The sequence below is a fragment of the Suricata suricatta genome, chromosome 9 (assembly GCF_006229205.1).
Source record: "Suricata suricatta isolate VVHF042 chromosome 9, meerkat_22Aug2017_6uvM2_HiC, whole genome shotgun sequence".
NCBI lineage: Eukaryota > Metazoa > Chordata > Mammalia > Carnivora > Herpestidae > Suricata > Suricata suricatta.
Window position 1 is genome coordinate 76,346,835 of NC_043708.1, and position 26,820 is coordinate 76,373,654.

Genomic DNA, 26,820 nt, shown 5'->3' on the forward strand with positions numbered 1-26,820 from the left:
TATATATATATATATATATACTGAAGGACAGATACCATATGTTTGCGCTCATAGGTCTAACAGAGAACAGGAGAAACTTAATGGAGGACCAGGGGGAGGGGAAGGGGGAAAGAGAGTTGGGGAGAGAGAAGGATGCAAAACTTAAGAGACTACTGAATACTAAAAAGGAACGGAGGTTTGAGGGGGAAGGGGGAAGGGGGAAAGGGGTGGTGGTAATGGAGGAGGGCACTTGTGGGGAAGAGCACTGGGTGTTATATGGAAACCAATTTGACAATAAACTATTAAAAAAAAAGATGAAAAGACAGGAGCCTTTGGGTGGTTCAGCTGGTTGGACATCTGACTCGATCTCAGCTTAGGCCTGGATGCCACGGTTTTGATTTCAAGCCCCATTTTAGGCTCTGTGCTTGCCATGAAGCCTACTTAAAAAAAATACTTAAGAAGATGAAAAAACAAACTACAGAGTAGGAGGAAATATTTGTGAATCATGTATTTGACAAAGAACTTGTATCTAGAATCTATTAAGAATTTTCAAAACCCAGTTATAATAAAAAGCAAATAATCCCATTACAAAATGGGCTAGAGACAAAAACAGATATTCCACTGAGGAGGATAAACATATGGGAAATAAATACATGAAAAGATGTTCACATCCTTAGCAATTTGAAAAGGCGCATTCAAACCACAGTGCAATGTCATACACCCCTATCAGAATGGCTCAAATTAAAAAAAAATGATAACACAAAATCCTGGTGATGGTGTTGAGAAACTCGTTCACTCATGAATTGATAGTAAAAAATTTAAATGGTATAGCCACTCTGCTAAAAAGTGTGGCAATTTCTTACAAAGTTAAACATGTATTTACCAAATGACCCAACAAATACATTTAGGCATTTGTCCTAGAGATATGAAAACATACATTCACACAAAAACCTGTACATGAATATTCAAAGCATCTTCATCTTAATAGCCAAAAACTAGAAATAACCCAAATGTTCTTCAGTGGATTAATGGTTAAATAAACTGTGGTCCATACTTTCTATGGGACACTACTCAGAAATAAAAACAGAATTATTGATACATCCTTTAGTGGATTTCAATAGAACTATGCTGAGTGAAAAAGGCCATTCTCAAAAGGTTAAATGCTGTATGATTTCATTTGTATAACAGTTTTGAAATGGCAAATTATAGAAATGAAAAACAGAGGTTAGGGAGGGGAGTTGGAAGGGATGGTGCACTGTGGTCATAAAGGATAGCAACAACAATCCTAGTGATGGGACCCTTCTGTGTCCTAACAGTTGTGGTGGTCATATCAATCTACACATATGATAAAATTATATGTGTACACACATTGCCACAAATGAGGGTATGTAAAACTAGTAAAATCTGAAATAAATCATTGGATTTAATCAGTGTTAATTTCCCAGTTGTATAAAATAAAATAAGGGGCGCCTGGGTGGCTCAGTCGGTTGAGCGTCCAGCCTCGGCTCAGGTCATGATCTCTTGGTTTGTGGGTTCAAGCCCTGCGTCAGGCTCTGTGCTGACAGCTAGCTCAGAGCCTGGAGCCTGTTTCAGATTCTGTATTTCCCTCTCTCTCTGACCCTCCCCTGCTCGCGCTGTCTCTCTCTGTCTCTCAAAAATAAATAAATATAAAATAAAATAAAACAATTTCCCAGTTGTGATGTTATGCTATATTTATGCAAGGTATTATCATTGGGTAAAACTGGCTGAAGGGTTTTTGGGATCTTGCTGTATTATTTATTGAAGCTGCATGTGAATCTACAATTATCTAAAAACAAAAACATTAAAAAACTGATTATTCACTGCTATTATGAATATACTACTGTAGTCTGTACTTAGCATTTCTATTGACACAAATCTAAAGATACCAAGTGACTCATTGGATCAGGTCAGAAAATTCTGGGTGGGGGGGAGAATAGAAATAAAGAAAGTGTTGTAGACTCTCCTGAAAGGAGTGACAATGAATCCTGAAGGGATGCCGAGAGGCTGGAGCATCTGTTCTACCTGAAGAACATGATCAAGTCCTAGCATTCATGTCATAGATCCAGGTTGGGGAGAAGGGCATTGAAAGAAGCTTGACCAGAGGCTGTATTTTCTGGAAGCAGATGGATGAGATGGCATGTAGGGTGTTTATTGGGCATTAGCATGTATGAAAGAAAGGTAATCATAATAGATCTCGGAAGAGAGTATTGCTTTTTCAGAGACATCCTGAGCTCTACTCAGTGGCATCTCTCAGGAATTAGATGTAGACCACTCTCACTGAGCAAAACCCCAGGTGAAGAGGCTCTCTGCCACTGAGGCAGATCCTGAAAGAGCTACCCTGCCTGGATGGGGGATGTAGGTAGTGTATTTTTATATCTATCACAGTTGGCATTCACAGACCCAGGTCAGTGATGGAGTTACTACTGAACTCAAACAGATAGTAAAAATAAATAAATTTTAAAAATAGAATTTGGAGAAAGAGAGTGGGAACAAACATGCAGGTCTTCTTCACAACATTAGAGGATGTAACTTCATCTAAGAATAAAAGTGACGTTGGAGGGCTTTGGCTTCTTTCTGTAAATTGATGAGGATATGTAATGAATGTGGCATAGGCTTCAGCCTTTCAGCTCTCACTAATTATTTTAAATATCCCCTTCTAAATAGTGGTTACAATTGTTGGATTACTAAGAAATTACTAGTTGAAATGATGCAAAGGATTTTATCATTATAATAGTTATTTTGGCTTTGCAGAAAAAAAAATGTTTCCACCCACCCACTTCCTGATCTAAGGGACAACCTGCTACCTATCAGTCAGTTGCAGAAAATGTTGACAAAGTCTCACTCACTGAACTGATTTCACCCTCCATTTGAGCAATATGATACTTTACAGATACGAGAAGCTGCTGTTTTTCCTCCATTTAGGACTCCCTCAATGTGTTCATAAAGAGATGGTTAGAACTGGCAGGTAACAGGAAAAACTCTTCAAGGGAGCCCCTTAGCATTTTCTTACTCCTGCTGAATGGAACCTGAAAAAGCTATTGTTACATTTCCTATGGAGTTCCCCAAAGCCTCTTAGAAATGAGCCATATTTAGTTTAAAACAAATTTCCTGAAGTAAACAGTATATTTCCCTGATTTTCATCTCTCTTGGTGAGCTTCCAAAAAACTTGGAAGTGAATTAGTGTGCAATTTGCATCCAAATCTTAGCCAAGGGGATGTGGTTTATTATAATACATGGTCCTCCTAATTATTGAACAGCCCACGAAAACTCGGCCCAGTGTGCATCTGTTCTTGCTTGACCACACTGCCAAACATAATTTGGCAAGCACAGAAATGTACATTGAGCAGACCTACAGTCTAATTTGCATTAGAGTTTGTGGTAATTATATGAAAGCTATAACTGAATGAGCTTGTCCTCTCTTTTTTAGATCACTTCATTTCTAAAAAATAAACAAGAAGCAAACCCCTCAAAGAATTTCCTTTTTTACGTGTCTTTGAGGTTTCTCAATGTGATTTAATCATTGCCCAAGTGTTAGTTCTGCTTATACATGAAGAGAAAACATCTTTCCCACATATTTCATGCAGACTTTCTTCTATTAGCCTTGATGTCTATGGGTCGACTGTGCATGTTTCAATATATATTTGATATCATTGTTCAAGAGAGTGAATTAGGCTACTGCTGACCAGATGTCTGCATTATTTGGGAATTTGCATCCAATAATCAACTAATAGGCTCATCCTTGAATTGTTTTAAGGAGTAATAAGAAATCATCGAAAGAGCTGTAAATTAAAAATCTCAAAGTTCTCACTAAATTGTTATCTTTGTTGGACAACCTTAAATAAATCACTCATCCGTCTGACCTCCGTTTTCTTCCTATAAAATGGGGATACTCATGGCTCCTTTATGTGCCTTACATAGTTTATATGTGGGTCTCCACTGGAAGAAGAAAAGGTTTAAAAGTGTTTTGGGGCTGGGGCACCTGGGCGGCATTTGACCGACTTTTGATTTCACCTCGACTCATGATCTCACAGTGTTGAGATCGAGCCTTGTGTCAGGCTCTGCCCTGGATGTAAAGCTGCTTAGGCTTCTCTTGCTCCCTCTGCCCCTCCCCTACTCAGGTGCACATGTGTGCATGTACATGCTCTCACTCTCTAAAGTGTTTTGGTATAAAAAGTATAAATGACAAAATTGTTTACAATGATATTATTAGCTACATATCAATACATACACCCATCCTGTGATAAGTAATGTAGCCTACTGCACAAACTACCCTCAGAGACCACCAGGGAACCTGAAGCTTTAGCTAGGGTGGGGGTTCTGGCAGTTGGGGTGATTATGGCCCAAGTGCTCTAGAGCTTCCCTGTCCAATATGGTAGCCACTAGCCACATGTATCCATTAAGCACTTGAAATGTAGCTAGCTCAAAATACATAAGATTTCAGACTGAGTGTAATAAAAAGAGTAAAAAAACCATATTACTATTTTCCCAGTAACTGCAGTACATTGAATTAAATACATGTATTTTCAAATTGTCTCTGTTTTCCCTACTTTTTAAATTTGGCTTTAGAAAGAAGAAAGAGGGAGGGGGAAAGCAAGAAACAGACTTTAACTATAGAGAACCAATTGGTTGTTATCAGAGGAGAGGTGGCTGGGGGTGGGCTGCGGGAATGGGTTAAATAGGTGATGGGGATTCAGGAGTGCACTGTGATGAGCACCAGGTGTTGTATGGATGTGGTGAGTCACTATCCTGTACACCTGAAACTAATATTACACTGTATGTTAACTAACTGGAATTTAAATAAAACCTTAAAAAATAAAAACATGGAGGAAAATAAAGAAGTCTAGAAGACTGGAAATTACATACATGACTTACATTATATTTCTCTTATAGTTCTCTTAAACGGTGCTACTCTAGGGTCTGGATCTATGGGATACGTGAATTCTCTCCAGGGCTGAAGCCAGAAGCAGGAAGTAAACAGGCAGTTGAAGCACAAAGCAGGTGCAAAGCAACAGGGTAGTGGCCGGGGACCGCAAGCCAGAATTAGTGGCTTCGAAAGGGTGAGTAGAAATGAAGCTTAGAGGTATTTTTTGGAACATGTATTGGAATTGCACTTTCAGAAAGCCCTTGGCTTTGTGGGTGGAGAGGGAGCTATTAAGGACACCAACCACTTCAGACATACAAGTATTATTCTTCAAAAACTATTATATTTAATACAACCACAACAGTCTAGAGCCTTCAGGGAACACATTTTTTGTGCATGTTTGAGCATTCTGGCTATTTTAGTGTTTATCCTTTAAATATCAAAGCTAAGACAAAATTTGAAGCATTTCGTATGGAAATATTTCTTAAAATATATTAGGAACTTTTTGCCCTCTTATACAGAGTATACCAAATGTAACTTTTGTGACATCCAATTTATACAAGGCAATTATCATGGATGTAAAATATAATTTTCTATAATGTATTAATGATCTGCAGAAATTGTGTGAGGTTTGATTAGAGAGTGGCTGTTTGCTCCAACATAAATGGCCCCAGCTGGGACTATGGTTCAAGTTGTGTCTATTTCTATATTTGTCCACATTTCCTCTTGCAACTAATCAGCACTTTCTTATACTCTCAATATGTCTTCAAATGGCAATTTTCACCCATTAAACTGTTTCATCTAATCTGTTGTGGGGCTGGAAGTTGGACAAAGAAAAACAATTAAATGGATGTTTCACAGGTAGAAAAAGCAAGTGTAAATATGTTCTGAGTAAAGACCTGAGGATTCTCCACCTATGCACAAGTTAATGATGATGGATTTTGTGACATTTTGCTTAATCACAGGCATTTTTTTGTTGTCGGTTCAGTGTTAGGAACTATCATCTAAGATTGCATGCCGGAGAACTAACATTTCAAATATTTGAGATTTGAATATGATACATTTTGCTGTGATACAGACTCAGAAATAATAGACCTGTCCTGATCTGCCAAACAAGATTCATCTCTTCCTATCAGGAAGGGACATAATGCTTTTAGCTTACTGGGATCCAACACTAAATTATGCCTTCTGTAGCGCCAATCCCACATCAGTTTAGAACTCAGGTGTCTTCTATTAGTCACATACTATTTTGTACAAAGTACAAAATACCTTTGCCAACTATTTAGTAATGTTATTTATATATAAACTTATTTAGACTATCGCTCTGTTAAGCATATACATGTGAACTACATGACATACTCATATTAGACATGTGTTAAGTTTAAAAGTAGAGATTCAGATTTCTGATTAGGTCAGTAATCACCAATGGATATTTTTATCTCTTTTATCATGCGTTTCTCATTAAGTGTACGTTTAGTGAGCATAAAGACATTTCATCTAAACTTTATGATAACCAAAAATACGGGTTCAACCATTGTAGATTTACTGAAGTATGTTTTTAAAAAAGTTCCAATGCCCTTCTTTATTTCTGTCTGTGAAAGTTTAACTTGTTGGAGCTGTACATGCCAAAAATTATAATCACTAATTATTGAATCTGAAAGAGCAGCCAGTTTGTTTTCACTAGGAGATACCCATTCATTGTTTAGCTACACAAAGTTGTGATCCCTGTGAGGTGACGGCACACGTATAATCGGGAGCCAAGGGCATAAGAAACGAGTTAATGTGCGCACACAGGCGCACAGAAGCAAGGACGCGAGGATAAGGGAATGAGGAAAAGAAGAGAGAGAGAGTCAAAGGCTGGGAACGGGAGGAGCAACGTGAGTGATGCCCATATTGCCGCTTTATTCCTCACAAACAAGTAGTTTTATAGAGGCAGCCACAGGTGTAAACAATCCCGGAAGATTGCCAAAGCTCAAGCACAATCAACATTGTAACTTAAGAAGCAGGCACGTCATTTGTACAATTAACAATCCAATCCTAGAGAAACTGGGGGCAGCTGCAAGGGTTGCAAGGGCACGAGAACTTTTGCTCAATCGCACTCTCCCTACTACTGCTGCTTCCCACAAGTTAATCTTGTCTTGGCCACATAACAGCTGTATGACCCTTCCTTTCTACTCATTTGTGACATAGAGATGGTAATAATACGTACTTCCTGGCACTTGGGTAGACTAGCTGTTGTTATTGTATTTCATTCCAGTGATGGTGATTAAACAAAGCTGGGGGAAAAACATGATTTTTTTCTCTGGTTTTTGCTTCTTAGAACAGCAAATGTGTTTATTCGATACTGGGTTTTTGAGTGATTCAACCAAGAATAAGGTGACTAATTTTACAGAATGACATCTATGACCCATGAGGTTAAGCAGTGCAAGCATACATAATGAGAAACCCCACAAAGAGATGATAAAGTTTTACACCAGAAAACAGAAAATATTGGCCAATATAGAGAGCTGTTATTTGTGTGCCAATAAAGACACGTGTAGGTAGAAGAATGTTGATATAAGTACAAGCAATCCACCACTTTTTATGTTGTTTTTTTTTTTTTGAGAGACAGAGAGAGATAGCACAAGCAGGGGAGGGTCAGAGAGAGAGGGAGACACAGAATCCGAAGCAGATTCCAGTCTCTGAGCTAGCTGTCAGCACAGAGCCCAACACGGGGTTCGAACTCCACGAATCGTGAGATCATGACCTGAGCTGAAGCTGGAAGCCTAACCGATTGAGCCACCCAGGTGCCCCAATCCAGCACTTTTTAAAGGAATGTTATTGGATTAGGAGAAATGGTCAGTAACTTTCTGCCACCATTCTTTTCCTAACTAATATTACTACCAAAATTAAAAAATTAAGTTTCCAAAATTGAAAAAGAAATATTTCACCACAAATCCAGTGAAAAAATTATTGAATTATTCTAAACTTCTTCCTTCCTTCCTCCCTCCCTCCCTCCCTCCCTCCCTTCCTTCCTTCCTTCCTTCCTTCCTTCCTTCCTTCCTTCCTTCCTTCCTTCCTTCCTTCCAAGGGTGTGCGAGCAGAGAACAGGCAGAGAGATTCAGAGAGAAACAAATCCCAAGCAGGCTTCCTGCTGTCAGCTAGGAGCCCAGCTCAAGGTTCGATCCCATGAACTGTGACACATGTTCTGAGCCAAAATCAAGATTTGGAAGCTTAACCAACTGAGCCACCCAGATGCCCCTTGAATTATTCTAACAATGTTATTAGAATTATTCTTTAAATCAAAACTTATTACCATTTTAGCATTGTATAATATGTCGAGTGCCTTCTTCTTGAGTGTTTATTCTTGTTTAATCTTTATAGCACTTCCTTTATTATCCCCATATTACAAATGAAGAAATGGAGGCACAAAAGAACTTATTGTATTGTATTAGTTCATCTAGCTAGTAAGAAGCAGAGGCAATGTTTGAACCCAGTCAGGTTGCTCTTAGTTATCAAGGAAGGGTAGAAAAATTCTGACGCTATTTTGGCTTAAAATATTAACAGGGATCAGTTCATATGACAAAGACTCATAAGTGATAATTGTATTAATTACTTTGCTTTATAGAACACATAGACTGATTAGCTTGACTCAAAGTATCCTTAAAATGTTTCTCAACATCATCAAATACCTAAATATAGAAGAATTCAAATAATTTTTGTGTTGTTATTGAAGTTCATAGAAATTGTACCCCAAAATATAAATAGGCATAATTCTATCCCAAGAACCATGGTACCCCCAGAAAATCATCTTTTGGATGAGGTCTGTGTAGTGTTTACACTAGTCATGCCAGATCTTTCTCTTAGGTTGATGTCTTCATCTTTTTAGCCTGCTGCAATAAATTTCCATAGACCAAGTGGCCTGCAAACAACAGAAATTTATTCTACCATTTCTGGAGTCTAAAAGTCTGAGATAATGGTGCCAGTATAGCTGGTGTTTGCACACTGCCAACTTATTGTATCCCCATGGGGTAGAGAACAGAGAGGGGAAGCAACTCTCTACTGACATGATAAGGGCACTAATCCTGTTCATGAGGGCTCCACCTCCATGATCTCATCTAATCCTAATTACCTCCCAAGGCACCCCGCCCTAAAACCATCACATGAGGGGTGGAGGAGGATTTTGTCATATGATTTTGGGGGGAACACATTCAGTCCATAACAATTAAGTATAGCTATAAATTATTCATTAGATCTTAATTCTAACTGTTCCATCAAAAGACCAAATTCCTTGGTGTTATCAGAGTAAATCACCTATGGGAAAGCATTTTGAACGCAATCACTATACAATCAGTTATAACATTAATTTGAGTCCCTAGTTTCCTTAACTACACACTCTATAGGTAAAAGTGGTTGAGTTTTAATGTAAGACTTCTATATCTGCCAATGTAGGTGCTTTGGGACTCTAGATCCATCACATCTCTGTTAGGAAATGTCTATCCTTTCGTTTAGTGAAGCCTACAGTGTGCCATTGGATAGCACAAGCTTTGATAATGGTGTGTGGTCTTGAGATCTTGAGACTATAAGAGTTATTCTTGTCTGGTACTCTGTAAATTACAGTAAGCTCCTCGGGAGTAAGAACTATAGTCTTCTTTATTGACATCAAGCCATGGTAGGCACAACAAATGTTTGTAGAATTAAATTCCTTGAGGTGCCTCAGAGGTGTGGTGGTAGCAAGGAGGGAGAGAAATGATGTACCAAACACTGGGTCCCAGCCTGGTCACTGCTGGGGTTTTCATTCTTGTATTCTGCACAGGGTATAGGCTAAGGGATCCTGTTTTGGTTCAGGGTAAGGTGTTTATGCCTGATGAGCATAAAAAGTCTATAAGTCACTATCTGAATGGGAGTAACTAGGGGACATTGGGCTAGGTAGAAAAATTCCAGTTGTTCTTTTCATGTATCCCCAGATTCCCCTACCCCAGACCCTTGGCAACATGGGGCAAAGAAGAATTAAGGCTTTTCAAGTCCCAAGGAATATCAGGGAAGGATTTCAGAGCTGTACAAAATAAATGTAAAGAATAAAATTCCAATCTGCACTATTATTATTCTATCAATAATAGTACCTTCATTTCTCCATTTGAATTTACATTAAAGACATATATATTTAAATTGATAGGAGTCTTAGTTATTAATGATGTATTAATACACTCCCTGTGATATAATTTTGTTTTTACTCTTTGTCTCATACACACAGCATTTTCTGGTGCTATAAAATCTGTACTATGAAGACACACAGTGAAGTCTAGATTACTTAAGGTCAAATTCTATCCTTAGGCCTATAAGTGTTTAGAAAATTGAGATGAAAGAGGCTGAAATTTTGGATTTGATATCACTCAGCCATACCTTGCAATGAAATCAACTTTCCTTTGTGAAGTCCAAAACTAAACACTAATATCTGAATCCTACCCTGAATCTAATATCAAAGTAATACTTAGACTGGGCTTGAGGCTGGAGAGGAGGGAAAAAGAGAAACTTCTTTATATACAGACTGTAACACTCTAGCATTTCACACATTTCTAGGAAGACTTATTTAATCTACCTTGTCATGTGCTGACATTTAATAAACACCTCGTTCCTTTCCAGGTATTTTTAATAGTAAATCCCTGTCCAGTCAACAGTATTGAAATGACCAAATAGCTTCTCTTTTGAAAAATAAGGTTAATGGGAAGAATTTCTATTTTAGTGTGATTTTCTTCATTCTGTCAACTGTATACATGTGCACACCTGCAATGTACATTGTTTGCTAGGAGGCAAATGTATTTATTTGTCATGGTAATGATGCTTCTATATTATGTGTATAGTTCCATTTGAATGACACATAATTCATTACTCTCTTTCATTGGTGAATATTTTCATGAGAATTCCCCTCCCCCAGACCAATGCAAAATGTGCCTCCCTATGCATAGCACACATCCTCAAAGAATGCTAACGCTTTACAAATTTGCTGGCTAATGTATAATCTGCAGAGAATATCCGCCTCATCTGACAAACACCATCTCTGCTCAGGAAGCCACATTCAATCCGTCTATCAGATCTGACATTGGTGGTATCCACACAGCCCTTCCCAGCACACACCCTGCCTTTAAAGGCCTTCCCATCCCTGTTATTGGTCTCACAGATGATAGAGTATGACACTCCATAAACAATGAGCTAGGCCTTTTGTAGGCTGCTTTGCTTTTCTTGGCTTCAAACTGCCACTGAATGTCAAATCAATTTGGCTCTCATTAGAACAGCTTTATATGTGCAAATGTATTTGGGTCTGGTTGCCACTTTTTTTTCCCTACTTTTTTCTCCTTTCCATTCCTCCTCTTCTCTTGAAGATGATGTAATTTTTCTCTAATCCATGCCAACACCTGTTTCTTTAAAAGAGAGAGAAGAGAGAAAAAAAAAAGAGAGAAAAGAGAGAAGAGTGAGAAAAAATGCTCAGTGTGCTGCTCTTTATCACAATCAGCTCGAACACCAGGCTGCCACATTATGGCTCAAGTTTCCCCAGAACAAAGAGAAAAGGCCTTGTTGCCGTGATATTGTACATCACCAGGGCCCAGATAAAGTCAGGAGTCTACGTAAACCTTGGTTCCTGATGTCTGGAGAGACGGCTGTCGAGATAGAGCAAGGTGTGTGAGCTGGTTTTATTGATAAGTGATGAAGCCAGCAATAAATCTGATGCTGTGCTTAAAGAAATGTGAGCCAGAACACCATGTTTGATGGAAGACTGTTTTCCTCTTGAGTTGGGAGAAATAGAGGGCTACAACTTAGAGGGGAGCACAGACTGAAAGAGGCACGGGAAGCTGAGCAATGACCAGACAGCTGGAAAGAGACAGATAAAAACACCAACTCGAGTCTGACCAGTGTGTGTGTGTGTGTGTGTGTGTTTTAATGTTTATTTACTTTTGAGAGAGAGAGAGTGAGAGAGTGAGAGTGAGAGAGAGAGGGAGGGAGGGAGGGAGGGAGAGAGAGAGACAGAGCATCCAAAGTGGGCTCTATGCTGACAGCAGTGAGCCCAAAGCAGGGCTCAAATTCAAGACCCACTAGATCACAACCTGAATAGAAGTTGGAAGCTCAACCGACTGAGCCAGCCAGGTGCCCCTGACAAGTGTTTTTATGTTGATGTGTATACACTTTTCAGTTTATGTGAGAGCATTTTCATCCTCATACATGGACTTTGAGGCCTTTGAGTCAAATAAGCCATTTTACTACTAAAAAGGAAATGTACAATTATCTGCCTTTCATTTAAAAAAATTTTTTTAATGTTTATTTTTTTGAGAGAGACAGAGCGAATGAGGGAGGGGCAGAGAGAGAGGGAGAGAAGTTCCCTGTTCTGAGCTGTCTGCACACATCCTGGGCTCAAACCCACAAACTGTGAGATCATGAAGTCACTTGCTTAAACAACTGAGCCATGCAGGTGCCCCAGTATCTGCCTTTTAAAGAAATGTGTGCTGTTGGATTTTTAACTCAACTTCCACAAATTCTTGTTGAATTTATCAGTGATGAGAAATATGAACTTGGGTGAGTTGAATCTAAATTTATAAACTAGGTAATTACTATAATTTTTAATATTGTGTGATATACCTGAGAAATTCAGGTGTTTGAGAATTCACAAATGTGTTGTGTTTACATGCATACTTACTCATTTATTGAGCACCTATTAAATATACTGTTTCCAGGTGTGTTGGGTACATCCGTGTATAAAATTCAAAATAATCCCTGGCTTTATGGAACCTATGTTCTTTCTAGTGTGATCACAGACAATAATGAGCCTAAGAACTAATTGAAATGTAAGGTCTATTGAAAAGTGGTAAGTGTTACCCCCAAAATATCTTAAATATCTTAAAGAAGGTTGAGAACTCTTTCTCATGTTTGGTCATGATCTTTGATCGAGGAGTCAGGGTAGATATCATGGAGAAGAAGACTTTTACAAAAACCTGAAGGAGGTAAGAGAGAGCTGTCTGTAAACCTGGGGAGGAAGGCACCAGACAGAGAGCAGACAGTGAAAAGTCTGATCTGCATGCAGGAATAGAACACATGAAGGGCAGTGTGGCCAGAGAATGTGAACCAGAGAGAAAACAGTAAGAGGGCCATTGGGGAAATAGTGGAGGTGGGTCCAGGTAATGAATATAGTGCCTTCTAGGCCAATGGAAAGCCAAAGACTTTGTACTTTGTACAAAACAGGGATTTACTGGAAGATTTGATGAGAAGAATTATATAATATATGTGCCATGCATTTGTTTCTGCAACAGCGTATTTGCTCAGATTGTAACCAGTTTGGAGTTTGTCGACTTTCTCAGGAAGCCTGATAAATGAAGAGGAGTTCAGGCAAGTCACGTTAGCCATTTTGTGGACTTTTAGAAGGGACTATTAACAAGAACGAAAACCAAAACCGCATCAAAAGAACTCTCTTAGGGTGTCAAAACCAAAATCTGGTGGGTAAATTACCAGAGAAGTAGCAGGGGAAATTAGAAGTAATGACCTATTTATAATCCTAGAAGTGGGAGCACAGGATTCGTGTAGATTAAAGGAAATTAAAGTAAAAGTAATCTTCCTGTGCAGCAGACAGTACAATTAGACAGACTTAGGCTGATACCCCAGCTATGTTACAATCTGTGTGGTGTCAGACTAACTAACTAATTAGTATCTCTGAACCTTTGTTTCCTCGTTGTAAAATGGGAATAATCACAATTGTTTGGGGGGTTAAATTATATATCCTATGTGCACTCGACATAAAGTATATGCTCAACACATTGTAGTTTTCTTCCTCTGTGTCCTCTGTGGAATTCATACTCGACACATATTTTCAAATTATTTGAGAGATGTTAGTGACGGGTTTGAGCAGTGGGGGAGAAAAGCTCAATGAAATGGAAGATGTCTGATTAAATCAGACTTCCACACTAGTCCAGGCAGGTGATACATAAAGATTCACTCACGTATACATGTCTAGGCATCCCAAAACCTAAAGGTCACGATGCAAATGAGATGTACTAGAGGGACATAAAAAAAGGAGGGATTTCCTCTGGTAGCTATTTCACCAGTTCATAGACTGCTGCAGATTAAACTCAGCAAATATTTGTTGAAACAAGTGTGGGTGCTGAGGTAGAATAAAGCATTGTCCTCACCTTCCAGAAGCTTCTGGTCTGGGGGAGGGGCTACCAGTTGGATGTGATTATCTGATTCTTTCTCCTTAAATGTAGAGTTTCAACTCATTAAAGTTTTCATGAGCTGACTAGGAATACTTGTCTACTCCTTTTAGAAATACTCCTTTTGTTTGCTTGTTTGACAAGCAGTCACTATTATGTGAAAGAGCAGGACTGGAAGGGTGGGGAGAAATATTTCTGTTGTTAAGTCAATTCACAACTGCAGCATTATCATTCTTCAGTCGATTGTTTTTTCAAGTTAGGGTAGCTATACTCAAGGGTCGTGATTGGGTGGTGGGGGGCAAGAGTTAAGAAACTTACTCTGCCACTGACACTAAGAAGAAAAATACTTTAATTCATGAATTTTCTGCCAGATAAAAGCCCAAATCCTCCCAGGATTGCTTTAATACAACTGAAGAGGAAAATGAAGTAAAACTTTTAAGCCCTGAGGATTCTTAAAAATAGTCTTTAAAGGATAGAAAAAAAGAACAGAAAAATTCCTTTAAATTCCTGGGTCCCATAAATGAGATTTTAGTAGTGGCAAGTAAAACATATTGATTGGCACCAAAGTATAAGATCTTTGTCACCATCTGTTTCCTGATTGTGTCAGCAAGTATTTTTTCCCCACGAGAGTGTGAGAATACACCATAGCCTAAAAGTATCAAAGTGTCAATTATGCACCACATTTAAAAGTTGGAAGCCCAGTTCATGAAAGTCAGTGACAAAAGTCCTGATTCCTGTTTTTTCCTAAAGTGAAATCCTTGCACTTCATTCATTTTGCAACCTACAAAAAGACCGATGGCTCCAGGGCTCAAAGGGGTGGGCAGAGAAAGAGGGGAGAAAAGTCATCTTAAATGAATATTTATTGAAATCCTTCCCCATGCAAGTCACTTTGCTAAGATATGAAGTTATTATGAATGCTATATGCAAATAATTTTTAACAAGTATGGGGTGACAGAGAGGAATAAAGAAAGGAAAGAGGGACCAGAAGGAAAGAAGTGGGAAGAGAAGAAGAACGGGTAAAGAGGCAAATGTTTGCGAGTCTGGGCTGGAAAAATGAAAACAAGGACACTGATGGAACTAGTTGAAAAATTAGGCCATGAACAGTCGGTGTTGGAAAGGATGGGAATCCTCGGAAAGATAAAAATCCTGCATTCTCAGGCTGAAATAAAGATTATTCTTACCTCTCTTGTCTTTTATCTAGTAATTTTCCTGTTGTTTAACTTTGACTTCTGATATTCCTTTTTTGTTTTTGTTTTTGTTTTCTCTGTTATGATCGCTGCTATTTGGTAATCACAGCTGGTGGTTAACTATGCTGACTTTCATTGAATTCATGCACATGTCATTTGGGCTCTGAGTAGAGAGAAGAATTTCCTTCCTGTATCTGCTCTGATTATGCTTTTTGCCTGTAACCAATATTTGGTGGGGCTATCAGTCTCTGCGCATTCTCTTACCCAAGAAGAGTGTTGCAGTAATGTGCTGAGGTCATTTCTGCATGCCTGGAGGAAGGACCCGGGCTTAAATCAGGCGGTCACAAATACCATCTGTCTGCTCAGGACTTTCTTCCTTTTGTGGTAAATCCTGAGAAGTTGGTTCTCTGGGTTGGCACAAATCTTTTCTTTATTTTGGAGATGGGAGACTGGGGTTCCCACAGCACACTCAGTGCTCTTAAAAAGATAAATTGAGGCATATACAAATTTTGAAGTATTTTAAATATTGATTTGCATCAGACATTGTCACCCCAGAAGTGGCTAGGATCACTCAGCCAATAGGAGCTAGGGGAAAGGTTTATCTAGAGAAGGTATGGAAGCAAAGAAAGGAAAGTGTTTGATTGGCTATTGCTTAGTTGGCTATCATTGGTTGGCCTTAATTTATGACTTTATAACCTTGAGACTTGTACATGTTTAGGTTTTGGTTTGTTTGCATAGGGCTGCAATGGTGTTCCAGCCACCTCAGTCTAACAGCTATCTTTTAGTTCATAACATCAAAATAGAAGATGTGTGTTCTAACCAAGAAATGTGGAGACTACTACAGAGACAGTGGCTTGGCTGTAACAATCAAAACTTGTGCCACACGGAACAAAGGCATGCCACTCTTCTCCCTTGTACTCACCTGGGCTAGCTCGTGGAGTGGGAGGGGCACCTTACCTGTGGAAGGACCAGCTCCACATTGCAACCAGCCACGCCCTCAACCGAAGTCTGGGGCTTTGAATGTACCAGGAGAATAAACATCTAAATTCTCTGTTCAGGTTTAATTAAATAGAGTATTAGAGCCTGCCAGATGGGTCTCTTGGCACTCTCTCAAATCATATATAGACATAATTAAAGTTAGAGTTGTTTGTGTAGGTCTGGGAACCATGGGATACTTTACATGTTATGAGTTTGATTTGTGTTTAAACACATTGCATGAGTGGGGAGAAAGAGAAGAAACCTTTGTCAGAGAAATTTCAGATAAAGTATCAGAACCACCAGAAAACATGATCACTTATTCATTCATTTCTTCAACAAAACTTAAATTGAGTGTCTACTATTTGCAGGATGCCATAAAAAGCACTGATTTCTTGGGAACTTATATTTCACTGAGAGAGAGAAAAAATAGGTCCAGAAATTAATAAAAACAACACTGTATTGTAATAATGCTACAAAAGAAAAAAGCAGAATTCCAACAGAGTGAGCAGTAGGGACATTGCTGTGAGGAAGTAAGGCAAATACACCTGCACTGATAACAAACTGAGAAAAATGTAAAATATTTTTCCCAAATATTTTCAATAGCATGCCATTGTTTTATTAATAAATGATTCAAACCTAGAATCAATGATTGACAACATCCTTTTTGTCTTTATCTTTCATGATTTATCCTTATTACATATACTATTCTTGGAACAAATGGGACTAGTAATATACACCCTGGGCTTTCCTGACTCTTTTGTGTTTACTCATATTTCCTTTGGCCTAGCAGATACTTTCAGGACTATCGCATGCCCCAATCCTGTTGTACTTCAAGGTCAAGCCCCAATGTCACCTCCTTCAGTCCTTCTATCCTGGTCTCCGAATCCCTTCTTTCTACCTAATACATATATAATTTTTCATTATTCCTGTTTTATACATTTGAATACAATTTTAAGGTTTATTTATTTTGAGAGAGTGAGTGCACAATTGGGAGAAAGGCAGAGAGAGAGAGAGAATCCTAAGCAGGCTCCACACTATCAGCATGGAGCCCAACACAGGGCTTGAACTCATGAAGCATGAGATCATGCATGACCTAACCCTAAACCAAGATTTGGATGCTTAACTGACTAAGCCAACCCAGGCACTTCTTATTTGAATACAAAATTTAAGTTTCACCTCTTGTTTCTCTTTTTAATCTAAGGATTCTATAAGTGTGATGTCTTGTTTAATAATAGTAAATTTAGCTTGTTGCCTTCTAGGCATTCAGTAAATATTCTTTGAATAGAAGTAAATGAAGTCTAACCAGCAGAAAGCCTGGCAGACTGAAATCACAGAAATTTTATACCTGAGTCACAGACATGGTATTAAACTAGATTTTCCCCCCAAACAAATCCTATGACAAGGACTCAATATAAGGAAATTTTTATTTGCCTGTTTCTGTTTTATTTTTTGTTTTTGAAGGTTATATTAGAAAGTGTTGTGAGTGAGCAAATAAGAGATGAAAGAAAGGGAAGCCAATAAAGAGTATATTATATTGATGAGTGGGTTTCCAGTGTGGGCAACTGGGGCACATTCTTGCTGTGGAACTCTAAGACTGTGTGAAAAATGATTCAGAGTTTTCTTTCTGAAGGGAGAAGAAGGGTGAGGAACTGTCCTTCAGTGGTTAATGATTGCTCATGGGATGTTTAGCATTAAGTTTGTCCTAATTTTGTCCATTTGACATCATTTGACTTCCATGACTATTGTGTTCATTTTTCAAGAACTGTGCTGGAAAGGTGCTATCTAAAAATTTAGGAGTCTGTTTTACTGTGAGTGGTGGGGCTCTAAGAATGATCCCAAAGTTGTAGATGAGCCTTGTGCTCTCTGATTTAACTTTTTTTTTGCTTTATATTTCCAAAACAATCATCTAAAGGGATTATATAGCCTATCAAGGGTAACAGAGCCTGTTAAACTCCCTAAAGGGTGTGACTGAAGGTAAACCTTCCTCAACTGACACAGCATTCTTTTAAAAATGGGATTGAGATAGTGCTTATATAAATGTGACAGTAGTGCTTGAAGAAGAGGTATTGACACTCTGGTCCTCCTTGACATTCTAGGAGTTTCAGACCAAAGCCCTGGGACCAGGCATTCTGCAGGGGTTAGAGCTCTCCCTTCTTGAACCCAGTGTCTATAAAAGAAATTATGTTCAAGTCCAGTTTTTGTTCCTGGAAAGGAAGCCTTTGAACCTTGAAGAGCATGGTTGGATGAGATGCTTTAGGAGGGGCAGGTGTCCATCACATAGTATCTGAGATACCCCACAGAGAGCCGAGGGCCATCAGAGTAGATGTTACAGACGCTGTTATGCTTGATCCAGTGTTCCTAAAGGATGAGTACTTCAAGGCCTCTGAAGGGATCATGGGAATGCTGAGCATAGCAAGGCTATTATGGTGCTGATTACATTTCAATAAGAAAGTCTCCAGCTGTGAATGGCAATAAAAGAAATTGCTGTAGATAACCTTAGCAAAGATAACTGCCTCTAGCTTTAAGATGTATTGATCATGCCTTGAGTCAAAGGAGTTCCGCTTAACAAAGAATTGTGGAAGTTCTAGCTGCCTGCTAAGAAAGCATGACCCATGAGATGCTAACTTTTGATTAATGAAGATTATAAGAGACTAAGAAAAGCCTTCCACAAAATGAGATTTTTGGGAAGGCTCACCCAGAGTCAGGCACTTAGCTGTGAAGGTAGCATCAGAAGGCAGTCACAGATGATATATATACCCCTTTGCTCCCTACTGGATCCCAAATTGCAAAGGAAGAAAAATTGATAACTCAGACACATGATAGCATTGTCAAAATCACATGAAGTCATCTGCGTGAGTTGTGAAACAAGTCATTGTTGTATTTGTTTGTTGGCTATATACAACTATGATCATTGATTTCATCAAGATAGGGAATAAAAATACAGAGAAGCTATGAAGTCTGGATGAAATTGGACTCTTTACTAGTTATTAATTACTTAGAGTTAAGAGAAAAAAATTGTCACCTAGTGTCTCCTAAGTTCTACCACCCTCAGAGTTGATACTTTGTGCCTGTATCTTGGCCGTTAGCTTTTTATGGTCTCAGTCACTCATAGCTACAATTCAAGAGAAGATATTTTGGGAGGCCTAGGGTTTTTTTTTTTTTTTTTTTTTTTTTTTTTGCCTACTTTTCACATTGTCTGACTGGCACTTACTATAAAATACTGCTTTACTTCATGCTTTCTCTTCATATTTATGGCCAATACACATTTGCTGATGCCTTCCTCATGGAGGCATGCATAACCCAGAAGATAAATTTGATCTTTCAAAGCTTTATCCACAGATCAGATCTACTCTTTTCATGTCTTCTTTCTATTCTAAAGCTTTCAAAATGAAAAAGAGAAGAAATATTACCCCAAATCTAAGTCTTTTGTAAATTTTATTTTTCAAATGATCATACAGTAAAATTAAATTTTTTGGTGTAAAGTTCAATGAATTTTAACATGTAGATAGATTTATGTAACAACCACTATGACCAGGATGGAGACAGTTCTATCACCCCCAAAGCTCTCTGTACTATCTCTTTATAGTTGCCCCCTCCCTTGGCAGCCACTAATCTGTTCTCTGTTACTGCAGCTTTGTCATTTTGAAAATGTCATATGGGTTGGAATCATACAGTGCGTTATATTGTGAGATTGATGATCTGGATAGAATAGATAATGAAAATCAGTGAAAGGTACCTTCTAGATTGTGTGACATGGAAAACTTGTACAAAAGTTTAATTAAGGCAATATTGTTGAACTAGGGTTGGTCAGAACATGCTTTATGAAAGAGGTCAAGTGTAGAGGTTGGGTCTCAGAGAAGTACAGAATTTTTATTAATGCCAAAAACAAAGAATAACATTTCAGAGACCAGAGAAAAATAAAGTATAGCTAAGGAAGCTAGGAAACTAGTGTGATTAGATAGGAAGAATCCAAGCATCTTTGTAGGCTCTTAAAAGGGAAAGCCACGTAAGCAAAGAAATAGTATTTAAAGATTAAATAGGCAGAAGTGTATGAGATGTGTTACCTAGCATATAATATTTGGAAGATAAAGATGATGGTTGAAGCCTCAAGAGCTCTGTGAAGGAGAGAGGGCAGAGGGAATCAGCACAGGGTCAAAGACAAACTTGAATGATGGCTGGGGGTAAGGGGGAGGAGACCTTTAAAAGACTTAAAAAAGAAACAGAGAAAGAGCAATTGCAGAAATTAGATGAGAACCAATTCTTATAAGAGAGGCAGGAAATCAAAACATGAAATGGCATACAGAATTTGAAAGAGTATGAAGTAGAGAAACCATTTGTGAAGTTGGAGAAATTTGGTTGCAGTGAAATTAAGAGCATAAGGGCCAGATTGCAATGAGGTTAAGTGGTTACACTGAAGATGAAAAGGAAGAAATCAGGGCAGACATGTTTATGGATTGGCCCCATACTTAGGAATAGCAGGATCAAGTGAAGGGCTTATAAGCTGAATGATAAGCATAAGCATTGAAGGCAAGGAGGAGTAGTAAGTAAAAACAACAGAGCCAATATCCACCATGTTGTGGCAAATGGCAAGATCTTTCTTTCTTATTGCTGAGTTAATATTATATATATCTCTCACATCTTTTTCTGTTCACCTATTGATGGACGCTTGGGTTGTTTCCATATCTTGACTATTGTAGATAATGCTGGAATAAACATAGGGTTGCCTATATCTTTCCAAGTTAGTGTTTTCATTTTCTTTGGGTAAATACCCTATAGTGGAATACTGGATTATATGGTAATTATATTTCTAATTTTTTAAGGACCTTCCAAACTGTTTCCCACAGTGACTGTACCAACTTGCATTCCTACCTACACAAATGCATGAGAGTTCTTTTTTTCCTACATCCTCACCAACACTTCTTATTTCTTGCCTTTTTGATTCTAGTCATTCTGGTAGATGTAAGGCAATACCTCATTGTGCTTTTGATTTGCATTTCCCTGATGATTAGTGATATTGAGCATCTTTTCATGTGTCTGTTGGCTATTTATATATCTTTTATGGAAAAATGCCTATTCAGATTGTCTACCCATTTTTTAAATTGGATTATTTGTTTTTTTGTTTTTTGTTTTGTTTTGTTTTTTGGTATTCAGTTGTATCACAAACTCTGCCTGATTTAAAGAAAGGACTCCTAATTCTGAGAAAATAAATTAATATTGAAGTAAACTGATAACAACAATTCATCAATATAAGTGTGATCATTTATAAACATTTTCATAAAGATTTTTATTTCACCAACTAGTATTATTTAGAGTGATAATAAAAACTACCACTACAGTGTAGCAGTAGGTGAAGATTTCCTAAACCTCATTATAAAGACACCACAATTCTCTCCTGGAACTCAACCATGTCAATCACACAGTAGTATCCCAAAGCATTTGCCTCCAATTATCTTGAATCGAAGAATCTCTCATAGTTGTTAGTATCGAGCAAGCTGAAATTTTAAACAAGGCTTTGCTTGCAACCAAAATTGATTTCTGGAATTCTCTCTAGCATGGCTTTTCTGACAAGGCTATTTCTAGATTACCCAGTGTCTGGGCTTAGCTCATGTTGCTTATGCAACTTTAATTTTTGCCTCTAACCTGCAACCTGGTCCCTCTGCCAATCACAGCTGGAAGCATCCTCCCATGTTATGGACCTTTTCATCAACTGAGCTCTACCAATCACTACTATCGACCTCCTACTCCTCATAAAATAAAAACAGAGATTTCGAGGGCTTCTTGACATTTTGCTCCGGTTCCCTAAAGACCCATCCAGGACACCTCCATGGATCTGCTTTACTCTGTAAGGATGATCTATTTCACAATGACCTTACCATAACTCAAAGTAATCTTTAAAATAAACCTTGTGGGACAGGCTAGGGCATATTGATTACCTCTCCTCTACACTCGTGTCCTGGATAGAAGCCAACCAGACTCCTGTGAATTCTGGAAACTTACAACTTTCTATTAAAGAAGGATGGCAGTAGGAAACTGCCAACACCTAGGCCCCAAACAGAATTTAAAACTGTTAATCCCTGGCACTCTCTTGATGCCATTCTTCCTTAGGCTTGAGAACATGTAAATTCAGTTCTTAATATTTGAAATGGGCAAAGGTTTTTCAGAAGCCCTATAAATCTTTATTGTATTCTCTCTGGATTTCATGTCCATTTTACTTTAGTATGTTTTCCTAAATTTATTGAGTAATCAAAATGTGGCGGAGTTAATAATCAGGAGCTATGTTAGTCAATTCTCTGTAGTTGATTATTGCCTACATTCCAAAGAGCATTACTGGGTTCTGCTTTTATTTTTGTAGAGAGGTAATGAGCAATGGGAAATGGGCTGCCTTTGCCTGACAGGAGATGTGAACTCTTAGAACAAGAATGTCTCTATAGAGACAAAGTAGAACAAGAACTTTTCCAAATTGGGCTGTGGCTCAGACCTATATGAAGATGGACAAACCAGTCACTGCATGGTACAATTTGCTAGTCACTTCTGCCTCCAATTTCTCTCCTAAAACACATTTCAGAGATCCTGAATTTCCCAATGAAATTAATATATTTGAATTAAATATTACCTTCCTCCAGGAGGTTCTCTTTTGAGAGGTAACATGTAAGTCATTACCACTGTAGTACAAATTAGGCTTTCAGATTTATCTTTTGCCATATCAAGAGTGTATGAGAACATTGGATTTGAGGGAACAGCCATAGGCAAAGAGGAAAGAGGATTCTTTTGGAAAAAGGAGGCATGTGAGAGTCAACAGTTTGGTAAAATCTGCTTTGGATTAGTCTTCCTAAGCTGGTGATAATTCTGTGTTGAAATGTCATTGACCTCTTTGCTGACAGAGCCATTGCCATGCTCTATGGCATGTCCCAGAGAGACATGGAAAAGAAAGCAATACTTTGCTCTGTGAAGGCAGAACAGACCTTCAAAACTCATTAGCACTGTTTGCCTCATGTAAAGGAGAAAATGATAAGAATTCCTAATTCATCTTATTGGAAAAACTTATTCTGTAAGTTACTAGTCCAGTGAGAGAACCCATGTTTATAACACAATGACCCCCTCTCCCATTACCTTGTAAAGTGTGGAATAACTTCAGGGATAGTGTCTAATATTTCAGAAAATGAAGAAAACTGTCTTCATAAAAGGCCTACTTAAACTAGGTCACCATTTTCTTGGAAGCAAAGAGGTCAGTAGAGAATAATGTCAAGAGAAAAATTGTATAGTCTACACTGGAATCTGAAGGAACTGTTGTGCAAGGAATAGCTACAGGGCTCTAACGCTCAAATTGGACTGATGAATAAAGAATCATGCATGGATGCCAAGGGAAAGGTCAAGTGAGGCAGGAGAAAATGAAGGCTTTACCAAAAGGCTAAGAGCATGCCTGAGCACTAAGAGAGTAGACATTTAAAAAATAAATTAGACCAGAGGTGAATGGAGAGTAAAACTGTAGTGGTGTGGTAAGAGATTCCTTGTTGTAATGTGGGTAGGATATAGCCAGGAGAAGGTGAAATATTGGGAAAATTGGATTCAAGCCTGCTCAGCAAAGCCCCCCCCCCACAAAAGATGGTTATGATAAATGAAACCATCTGCTGGTATGAAATTGTAAATGACAAAGAAGAAAAGGAGGGAAAGCTAAATAATTTATTGTTGCTCCATAGGAGATCTCAAATGAATCCATCTTTCCACCTGTCATTAGCCAAAAATGGAAGAAAGGTCACAAGACCCACAATCAACATAGAAATTGACACAACTCAATTAGACTTTGTTATTTTAAACGTTTATTTATTTTTGAGAGAGAAGGAGAAAACATAAGCAGCAGAGGGGCAGAAAGAGAGGGAGACACAGAGTCTGAAGCAGGCCCCAGGCAACGAGCTGTCAGCACAGAGCCTGACGTGGGGCTCAAACCCATGAACTGTAAGATTGTGACCTGAGCCAAAGTCAGACACTTTAAGCAACTGAGCCACCTAGGTGTTCGTGACAGGAATCAATTAGAATGGGATCAGGAAACTAAAGGCAGAGGGAGTGGAGTCAGATGAGGAAGTGGGAGACCTAAGAAAGCTCATTTTCAGTTATGCTCAGAACAAGGAAAACTAGAAAAATTAGCTCTTCTGCTAGAAGCAAATGGAGTAAGAGGAATAGATAAAGTAGAACCACGTAATCCCAACTTTATTTCTTCTCTGCCAAGAAGGGATAGACTTGGCCCAGTTAAGAGAAATTTGTCTGTGAAAATGTTCAGGAAATACTCAGATCCTCTCAGGATCTACCTAGCATCTACCTAGAAGAAAGATGTTTTTGTGAATGTGATTCTACGCTATAACCACAATGATTACTAACAGCTATTTTCTTATTTTGATCTATTTAAAATTATACATGCTTTTTTATAATGCCTGTAGGTTAGTGACTTTTAAACTTCTTGATCCTGACCTACAGTAAGAAATAATTTTATATCACATCCCAATATATGCACAGACATAACTAACTAAAACAAAATTTTTTAAATATTTTATTTATTTTTGAGAAAGAGAGAGACAGCATGAGCATAGGAGGGTCAGAGAGAGAGGGAGACAAAGAATCTGAAGACAGGCTCCAGGCTCTGAGCTAGCTGTCAGCACAGAGCCTCACGTGGATCTCGAACCCACGAACCATGAGATCATGACCTGAGCTGAAGCCGAGACTGAGCCACTCAGGTACCCCTAAAGCAAAATTTGTGTAAGTATCTATCTACTACTTGAGTTGTTTGGATCTATGTTATGCTCTGCTATCCTGTCCTATTCTATTCCCTTTCTCAACAATGTAGACTGTGACCTACTAAGTTGATGTCATGATTCACCAATTGGATGGCACCCCACAGTTTGAAAACCATTGTTCTAGATTATGAATAGGATACTGACTAAATGGATTCGGGCCTGTTATTTGTTCATTACTGAGATATATTTTGCCATATTCTTCTTCTTACTGAAAGTAATCATTAGTTTTTACCTTATGTAAGGTAAGCACGTTCACGAGATTCAATATTATGTGGCTTGATTACAAATGTCTGAGCTAACCCCTAACTTCCAACAAAGTCCTTACCTGTTTTAGGGTTAAGAGCATGAAGCTGAACAATGTTGCTGGTGATATGTTTTGTAACCAAAAGCTTTGCAAACGACTTTTAGGGTTTTAAAGTGAAATATTTACATTTAGAACCATATTTAAATGTATCAGGGGAAGAAAACACTGACTGGAAAAAAAAACTGATGGGAAATAGTTACAAATAGGCTTGTGAATCCTCATTCCCATGGTTTAATTTACTTATTTTTTTTGTAAATTTGATTTTTTAAAACAAGCTTTCCACAAAAACACCTATAGGAGCCCAATTATCTATACTCATCTCCTCTCCAAAAGCAATATTTTCAATATAATCACATAAAAATATGTATAAATAATTTTCTAATAATTAACCAATTTGACTAATACACCCAAACCAGTAATGTTTTTAAATTTTTTAATGTTTATTTTTTATTTTTGAGAGAGAGAGATGGAGTGCAAGTCGGGGAGAGAATGAGAGGGAAGGAGACAGAATCCGAAGCAGGCTCCAGGCTCCAAGCTGTCATCACAGAGCCTGATGTGGGGCTCGAACTCATGAACTGTGAGATGGTGACCTAAGCTGAAGTCAGATGCTTAACCAACTGAACCACACAGGTAGGTGCCCCACACCCAAACCAGTTCTCACTTCAATTCATGTCTTTGTGTTATTTGTCCTTCATAGGTGCCCAGGACTCTCAAGACTAGGCAAAGTTTGCTCTACCAATTTCATAGCCTATACCTCTCAGACCATATAGTTTGACATTGCCATAATGTTGATCAAATAGTAAAAGGAGATAATAACTATTGGTTTAGTTCAGGACACTGCGTTTTCTTTGTACTTAGCCTCTTGTTTTATTTTGAGGCAGAACTTAGGCCGAAAAATCTTATCTAGAGCAGTTTTGTGGACAGCAGCAGGAAACAAAATTACATTCTGTGACCTCTATATTGCTACTCTTCTGTCCGAATGTTTATCTTGTACATAGCAGATAAGCATTTGAGCTCAAATTTCTGAATCTTCTCCAACCTTTTCTCCTAGTAATTTCCCTGCATTGATCTTATCCAACCAAGTTTTTTTTTTACCTACTGATCTCAAGCACTCTGCATTAGCCCACTTATATGTCTTTGATCACAAAGGTCTTTATCCGATATGACCTTGTCCTCTGTCCATATCTTTACCATTTCAACAACTAAGCCCTGCCATCTTAAAACAAAACAAACTAAGACAAAACAAAAAATACTTTTATCTATGCCAGCTCAAGGCGGTTGCTCTCACCTCTTAAGTACCTATTATCTGTAAAACTTACTTGCCAGTTAAGGGCTCTTTGAAGTGGTATAGTGTCTGCTTTTCTTATATATATTTTTAAAGATTTTATTTTTAAGTCCTCTCTATTCTCAATGTGGGGCTGAGATCAAGAGTCATATGCTTTACTGATTGAGCCACCCAGATGCCCCTGTTTTTCTTGTATTTTTAAGTAACTTTTCACTGATGCATGTCTTGGATGTTTGTCTAAACCATTAG